General features: G+C 46.4%; 1 long non-coding RNA gene across 1 annotated transcript; it reads left to right on the forward strand.

Moving 5' to 3' along the window:
* The first annotated feature begins 2237 nt into the window (after positions 1 to 2237).
* LOC123106444 (uncharacterized) lies at positions 2238 to 4459 on the forward strand. The gene is made up of 3 exons (XR_006451345.1): positions 2238 to 2653; positions 2748 to 2828; positions 4118 to 4459. It is a non-coding gene; the product is annotated as an uncharacterized lncRNA (long non-coding RNA).
* The last annotated feature ends 4453 nt before the right edge of the window (positions 4460 to 8912 follow it).

Below are 8912 nucleotides of genomic sequence, written 5' to 3' on the forward strand. Positions count from 1 at the left end.
TGGGAGAATGGGGAACGGGGCGAGAAATGTGAGGGACTGAGGGAGCAGTTGGGAGGATAGGTAATGTTTTTTTCAATAAAATTAGGCAGTGACCAGAGAGAGATTATGACTGTGCGGCTTGTCCAAATACAAAAAAAATCTTCTAAAAAGACCCATTCTTTTTATCCGATTCGCCTGCATGCCTGCCATCTTTTTTATCTTCTAAAAATCATCAGGGCTGGTTACGGTCATTTTTGTTTGATGATTTTAAAATTTATTATATGAATCTCTATAAAAGTTGTTACTCTTTTTATAAAAGTTCTGTAATCATACAAGTTATCTTGTGGTCTATGGATGTTAAATTTTATGAAGTACTTCACATGAGATATTTTTTCTGACACTCCTACACAGGTATTTTTCGCCGCGTATCATTATACTTGTCCTATGTTGTACCACTATTTTCAAAACTAACTCTGGTTACTACTTTATTAGCTCATACAACAGATTGTAGAACAAAGCTAGTTGTCATTTTAGTGGACTTGAATTATGATAATTTAAGAAATTGAGACTTGAAAAATGATGCAAACAACACAGAGCCCACAAATTGTATGTTACATGTGTGATCATATTGTTTGGTATATGACGCATTTAAATGCTTCGGTAAAAGTTACTTGCTAAAAAAGAAACTATATTCAAAATAAATATTTTTATAAGAGTTATATTATGATACGTGCGTTGCACATGCACGTTTACTAGTAAAGTCTGGACGGCCAAAACTATATATAGCTAGATACAAACCGACTCTAATGAGTTCGGCCTAAACAAGGCACGCATGCCGTATTACGTGCATGATTTACCTACCCTTGCGTGACTTGTGGCGCAGCCGATTTCTTTGCTGTAATTGTTATGATCTTCTATTTTTGTTTTCTTTTTCCAAACGTACACAGCTGGCCGATTGATATCTGCATGTACACGCAGACTCCTTCCCTTCCTATTTTCTAGGACATGCAGATCGGTAGTTTGTATATCCCGTGAAACACAGCTAACAAATCTGGCGCATGTTGTAGTCTCTTTCTTTTTAATTCTCCATGTTCTTCACGTCCTGTTATTTCTCCAAACGCATGCACGGAAATCGGTTAGTAAACAAACAATTCCTTTCTGGCTTTGTGCGTGCATGCACTTGTATGGACCCATCTAATCTAGCAACTCTCTCATGATTAAGGGCATGTATAATGATGCTATCTTAGAAGTGTCACGTAGGATAAATGATGAGATGGAGGAGAGAAAACTCATAAGAAAAGACTTGTCTTCTCTTATTTAAGAGAAGACAAGAGATGATCTCTTAGCACAATGTGTCTCACCACGTTTTTAGAAATTGCTAGTTATTGAAGATAAGGCTAAGAGATGACCCATTGTAGACTCTCTTTTTTATCATCTCTAAATTACATGCAAAACTTAAGATAAAACTATCTTATCAACCATTGTACATGCTCTAACGTTAACTCTTTTGTGTATTATGGGCAGAAAGTCTGGACCACATAATATACGCAAGTGCCCATCTTTTGGGAAACACTATCTATCTATAGTATCATAAAAAGTCGAGCGCTAGACCAGTCCAACACCGTCGATTCAGTTCAAATCTGACGTCTCACAGTTGTGCTTCTTTTGAAAAAAAAACATCGGCAGGAACAAACTGGCCGCAGCCCACGCGCGTAAACGTCTCCCTAATATCTCCTCTAATCTCTCCTGATTCCAGTCGCAGCCACCACCGACCCAATCTCCTCCATCTCGCCTCGCACGCAGCTGCCTCCTGCTCTCCTCGCCGTTGTCCATCTACTCGACGGTCGGCCTGGTGGTCGTCGGAGCACGCGGCAAAACCTTGGAAGAGCTCCGCCCTGCTTGGCGTCTCATCCGCCGACGACGTCGCCCGGTTCGTGAGCGGCCTCGCCTCCGACCCATCCTGCTCCGGTGGAAACCTCACCACCTACGCCCATGGTATCATGTTCCACCAGGAGAAGATGGAACTCACGCCAGCCTACCCGCACACCGTCGCACAGTGAACTTCGCCGAGGTCTGCCCTTTCATCTTTCTCTGTTGCTTGCTTGGTCTGCCCTTTTTCTTTTGAAATGGAACTTAAGTTGGAGTGTTGGACATAAAAGTAATACTGATGCTCCGCCATCCTCGTCCGTTGATGCTACCGCGGCTACAACACACACTTTGCCTCCCTCGTCGCCGACCGCCAGTGGCGGAGTCAGTACCCGGCGACCCGGGGCAGCTGCCCGGGCTCACCGGCAAGCTGACGTCTAATCGAAGCTGGGTTACCGTGATCTGCCCGGGCAAATAGTCCGTAGGCCTTGCTTGGTGGCTAATTAGCTGGGTCTACTTTTAAGCCCATCTAGTAAACTTCCTAATCCTAGGCCCAAAAGGCTGCACGTCTCAAGGCCTCAGTAGCTGGCAGCGCAACAAGTCGCTAGGCAAACCACGTCTCCACGGTTCATGGTCGTCGCCTCCACCTAGATCTATTGCGACGGCTCGAGCCGCCCTGCAGTAGCAGTTTTGCAGAGGCAATCGTCGCGAACTGGCGCAGCGCCTCCCAGCAAAGGCGGCAAGCCGGCAGCCAACGGTGCCTCCTACCAACCATTCCTGCTCAGAGATTGATGCTTCGATTTTCCAGGTGACTGATCCTGCTTAGCCAGGATTGATGCGTGCAATTTGTAGCATCAGATTCCACTCCTCGGATTTGTTTTTTTTATGTTCGTAAATTCCAGTAATGTAGGCGATTGGGAATTCCATCATTGATCGTTCCAAGCAGGCTCATTGAAGAAAAATCCATCTCTCCGCTTTGCTAGGTATTTTTTTTCTCGATTCCTCTAACCTAATCATTGTTAGTTCGTTCTGTTATTCCAAATCATTGAATTTTAATCTTAATCCTCCGATCCATATTAATTATGATTTCAAATGAGAAAGTTTTTATTCGTAAATCAAGTATTGAGAATTCAAGTGTTGTATAGGCGGAACCAACCTTAATTTATGTTGCCAACAATAGTGAGCTTATTCCGATTGAAATCTATGGTTCTCTAGTTTAATGCTTATAGTTACATAATATGTACCAAATATTCGAGGAAGATGATTTGTAGCACCGGGGTGGTTCACCCCCTATATGAACATTAAGCATAAAAAAATACCGAGAAATTTGGAAAAAAATAATGATATTTTTGAATATCAAACTTGGTTGTACAATCTATTTTCGTGTGAAATTCCGTGAAAAATACCAGGAAATGTATCCATGCCAAAAAAGACAAAAAAGTCCTATGTATAGAAAAAAAACTGCTTGGATGGATTTTAATTTGGACTGCATTTCCTTCACCACGGATACGTTTCCTGATTTTTCTCTCACGAACCTTTACGCGTGAATAGATTGGCATGCAGGTTTGATATCCTTAAATTCCATATATTTTTTTGTATTCTTTAAATTTAATATTTGTGGAGCAGTGTCGAGCAGCTAGGAGCTCCTTTGTAATTCATATTATTCGATTGCAACTCTCTGCCTTTTTAGTTAACTGGAAGTCCTACCCACAAAAAAAAATGGAAGTCCGCCCCGGCTCCTAATTTTTCCTGGCTCCGCCACTGCCGACCGCTATTGTGTCGTGGCCATCGCTGCGGTCCTGTCCCTGCTCGACCGAGAGCGCATTTCAGCACACTCCATCGATGATCACGTGGACTCGCTATCTCACTGCCTCGCTTGTGTCATCTCCCCTTCCCTGTTGTCTGTCATATTCTATTTGTCGTGATTGTTTCCGTGCAAGGGAAAATAGTTCATCAGCATGAGAAAATGTTTCTATTGCCTGTAAATAATGCTTCCATCACGTGAGCATGTGCTTCCTAACTTTGCTCCTATAATGCTTCTTTGGTACTCACTCTGTCACGTAATATAAGATCGTTTTTGACACTAGTGTAGTATCAAAAGCGCTCTTATATTATGGGATGGAGGGAGTACATTGCTAGTGCGTACTCCTGTAATGCTTCAATAGTAATGCTAAGATATTCTGGCCATCACTACAATGTGCTTCTTATTTCCTTCTGGTGCAAATTCTGACATCTTTGGAAGCAATGTTTGATGCATACTCTCTCTATGTAGGAAGCAATATTTGTTGCACAATGTCATGAGCAACAGTGCAGTGGTGACCTTCGCTTCACCAAGGGCTTCTCTGCAGCTATCGAGGGTTAGTGTGTAGACGGAGACGCCGACAACGAGATGGCTGATAGGGGTGGCGCCGGCAATGGCGAGGACGTCGACCGACAACAACAGCATCCCCCTCTCCCATCAGCAGCTATGCCACAATGCTACTCGAGTACTAAAACAATATTGGACAATATTGATACAATCAGGAATCAGCTAACATGAATATGTGCATATGCGTCGGTGCTACTACTGAAGCAGGCAATGAAACTAAAGGGTGCATGTTTTGTTCTTTTTCTATGTTGACGAAGCACTGAATGATATTCTATGAAGCTTTGTAAAATTCTGTTGGAAGCAAGCAACTTCGAATAGTATATACGAAAATTGAAAAAGAAGCATACAATGGCAATGGTTGAAACAATAATTCAAATCATGGAAGCATATGTGATGAACATTTAAATATTGCTACTGGACGAGAATTTGAATCAGTTGTGAACTTGTGATATATAGCCTCTCTGAAACACAAAATTGGAACCATGTCTAACTTAAATGATGGAAGTACTAAAAAAATCATGGATATATGATCCGTTGATTTTGTTGGAGCCGAAACAATACAATAATAAGTTATGCAGATTTATTAATTTTTGTACAAAGCAACTGAATTGCTAGTAAATCAAAGAATTGGAATCATAATGCATGGAAGCATTTTATATAAAAAATGAAGGAAGCACGCCACCTGATAGTGCTGTGATTTGCTACTGATTATGAAGCACGGCTGTAGTGTTGGAAGCATGACTTCCGTATGATGGAAATAAACATATGAAGCATGGTTTGTGGGAAACATATGAAGCATGGTTTATTGGAAACATATGAAGCACGGCTGTAGTAAATCAAAGAAATATCAATGGTTTATTGAGGGAAATCAATGGCAAGCATCATGGAAATTGTTTAGATATGGAAGCTGGTGCATGGAAAGTACATGCCGTGCGTGCTTCATGGAGCAGTTTTCTTTTAGCAGTTAAAGAGCTAGCGCCGATGGATGGAAACTACCAAAGCCCTCTTAACTACCAAAGGCCCACGTCCACCAAGTCAATTAGATCGGACGCTTAAATCAACTCCAATCGTACGGCAGTGGGCTGGTCTGATGGATAGCTAGGGATCAGTAGTCTGATCCCTAGTGGTTATCTTTTCCTTTCTTTCTAAATTTTGCCACAACCGAGGGGAGTGTGTCATGGCGAGTCAGGGAGGGAAGGTGACTGATGTTTTGGGGAAGAAACCAGCTAATGGAGAGGGTTCGAGGGGGGTGACAAATGCTGTGGATGCCTCTGGTTCCTCTCTCCATATAGCAATGCATAATCAGTTGGGGATGAAGATGTCGGGGAGTCGTCCTCTGGTCGTCGACATGGAGGCAGCCCGCAAGGCCATTGGTGGTTTCCTCGTGGTTGGACGCCTCCTCTCTCCTTTCCAGGTCAACCCAAGGGCCATCCTCGATGATCTCCGAAACACGGCTTGGAAGAACCAAGGGGTGACCACCCTCCAAGAGGTGGCCAGCGACGATGGGAGGTTCATCCTCAACTTCGCCGCTGAAAGTGACCGTCGGTTTGTGCTTCAGGCGCAGCCATGGCACTTCAAGCGGGATGGGCTGATCTTCGCCGAGTTCGACGGCAAGGGCGACCCGGCGGAGGTAGACCTTGGCGTCATGACCATATGGGTCCAGGTACGAGATCTTCCGTTCGTGCTTATGACAGAAAGTATAGGGTGGTCTCTAGAGGATCAATTGGGAGAGGTGCTGGAGGTATCGCACCGTAACCATGTGATCGTTGAAAAATATTTGCGTGTGCGTGTGAAGCTCCTACTGCATGAACCTCTGAAAACTTCTGTAGAGTTTACCCCCTTAGGTAGTTCTAAGATACTTAAATTCAATGTAAAATATGCGAAGCTTCCTTTGTACTGTGAGTGTTGTGGGATTGTGGGTCATACTTCTGAGAGATTTTGTAAAATCCCAAGTGAGAAGAGAGTAGTTTGCTTCCCTAGAAATCTGAGTGTTGAGCCCTACTGGAAGAGCCAAGGTGCTAGCAGGAGGGGTCTCCTCTTCGGGAACTACTCACGCAGCGACAAGAATCCGACTACAAGCATCGCCAACAACAACAACAACCCCAAGCCCATGGACATCGTCAAGGTGGCCACTGCCGTGAGTGGGCTCACGGTCTCTGATAAGGGGCCCGCCACTTCCGCCAAGACAACCACCGGCCAGGAGGGCCGGGTTCAGGAGGTCCTGGCGCATGCTCCGGCTGATGCGTCACTTGGTCAGGTGGACCAGGTGGGTGTGCTGGCTGCTTCAGCCCAGGGCCGTAAGTCCCTGGAGGACTCTCGTCGCAGTGCATCGCATGACCAGGAGGGTCTCCCACTCGGCCAGGAGGGCCGGGTTCATGTGGCTCCGCCGGCTCTTTTTGCTGCTGCTCCCGGTCAGGCGGACCGGGAAATGGCTCTGGCTGCCCCTGCTAAACTTGGCCAGGAGGGCCAAGGGCTGGCGGTGCGGGGATGCACCCATCCGGGTGAGCTGCAGGGCCAGGAGGGCCACGAGCTGATATGGCCAGTAGAACCCAGCCATACCAAGGCGATGGCTGCTGCTGCTGGCCATAGTGGATGTCCTACTGGCCAGGAGGGTCAGGGGATCCATCCGATGGGTGGAGGCAACTTTTCACAGGGTGCAGCTACAACTGGTGCTAAACATGATGGACTATTATTCATGCCCGGTGTGCTGGAGGCTCTTACAGGGGCTGTTGCTGCTAGGCTGGCGGCTCAGGAGACAACAAATGATAATGTGGCGTTTACTTTTAAGGCTGGGAAAAATGAGAAGCAGGGCCAGCAAAAGAGGAAGGGGAGGAAAGGAAAAAGTGTGGGAGTTTCTGAGAGGGTAGAGAATGCCCGTAAGGTAACTATAGGTAAAAAGAGGAGAATCCCATCTGACCCTAGACCAACAGGTAGTGAACTAGAATTTTCTTTTGAGAAAGAGATGGAGAGCTATGAGCGTATCCTGTATGATGATGTGAATGTGTCCTCCAAGCGAGTCTGTATGGGCAGAGTGGTAACTATGAAGAATGGGGATGGGGTACTCACACATGTAGCTAAGGAGACAGAGGAGGAGGAGGCGCATATGGAGCAGAGGAGGGAGTCGGTTGGAGATGATGGCGCATCGGCGGCCTCCGAGGAGGAGGTCCGCCGGGCCAAATGAAAATCCTAGGATGGAACTGCCGTGGTATGCTCTCCCCCACGACAGTTCGAGAGCTCTTGGAGCTCCAAGGACGTACTAAGGCAGATGTGATTTTTCTTTCAGAGTCTCATGAAATATGCCCTAGAGGCAATAATAAAAGTATTATTATTATATTTCCTTGTTCATGATAATTGTCTTGTATTCATGCTTTAACTGTATTTCCGGAAATCGTAATACACGTGTGAATACATAGACCACAATATGTCCCTAGTGAGCCTCTAGTTGACTAGCTCGTTGTGATCAACAGATAGTCATGGTTTCCTGGCTATGGACATTGGATGTCGTTGATAACGGGATCACATCATTAGGAGAATGATGTGATGGACAAGACCCAATCCTAAGCCTAGCACAAAGATCGTGTAGTTCGTTTGCTAGAGCTTTGCCAATGTCAAGTATCTCTTCCTTTGACCATGAGATCGTGTAACTCCTGGATACCGTAGGAGTGCTTTGGGTGTATCAAACGTCACAACGTAACTGGGTGACTATAAAGGTGCACTACAGGTATCTCCGAAAGTATCTATTGTTTTATGCGGATCGAGACTGGGATTTGTCACTCCGTGTAAACGGAGAGGTATCTCTGGGCCCACTCGGTAGGACATCATCATATGCGCAATGTGACCAAGGAGTTGATCACGGGATGATGTGTTACGGAACGAGTAAAGTGACTTGCCGGTAACGAGATTGAACAAGGTATTGGATACCGACGATCGAATCTCGGGCAAGTAAAATACCGCTAGACAAAGGGAATTGTATACGGGATTGATTAAGTCCTTGACATCGTGGTTCATCCGATGAGATCATCGTGGAACATGTGGGAGCCAACATGGGTGTCCAGATCCCGCTGTTGGTTATTGACCGGAGAACGTCTCGGTCATGTCTGCATGTCTCCCGAACCCGTAGGGTCTACACACTTAAGGTTCGATGACGCTAGGGTTATAAAGGAAGCTTTGTATGTGGTTACCGAATGTTGTTCGGAGTCCCGGATGAGATCCTGGACGTCACGAGGAGTTCCGGAATGGTCCGGAGGTAAAGATTTATATATAGGAAGTCCTGTTTCGGCCATCGGGACAAGTTTCGGGGTCATCGGTATTGTACCGGGACCACCGGAAGGGTCCCGGGGGCCCACCGGGTGTGCCACCTGCCCCGGGGGGCCACATGGCTGTAGGGGGTGCGCCTTGGCCTACATGGGCCAAGGGCACCAGCCCCAAGAGCCCATGCGCCTAGGGAACCCTAGAGGAAGAGTCCTCAAGGGGGAAGGCACCTCCGAGGTGCCTTGGGGAGGATGGACTCCTCCCCCCCTCTTGGCCGCCGCACCAGATGCCATCTGGAGGCTGGCCGCCGCCCCTTGGGGTGGAAAACCCTAAAGGGGGCGCAGCCCCCTTCCCCCCTATATATATTGAGGCATGGGGCTGCCCATAACACGCGATTTGATCTCTCGTTGGTGCAGCCCTGCCCCTCTCCCTCCTCCTCTTCTCCCAT

The sequence above is a fragment of the Triticum aestivum genome, chromosome 5A (assembly GCF_018294505.1).
Source record: "Triticum aestivum cultivar Chinese Spring chromosome 5A, IWGSC CS RefSeq v2.1, whole genome shotgun sequence".
NCBI lineage: Eukaryota > Viridiplantae > Streptophyta > Magnoliopsida > Poales > Poaceae > Triticum > Triticum aestivum.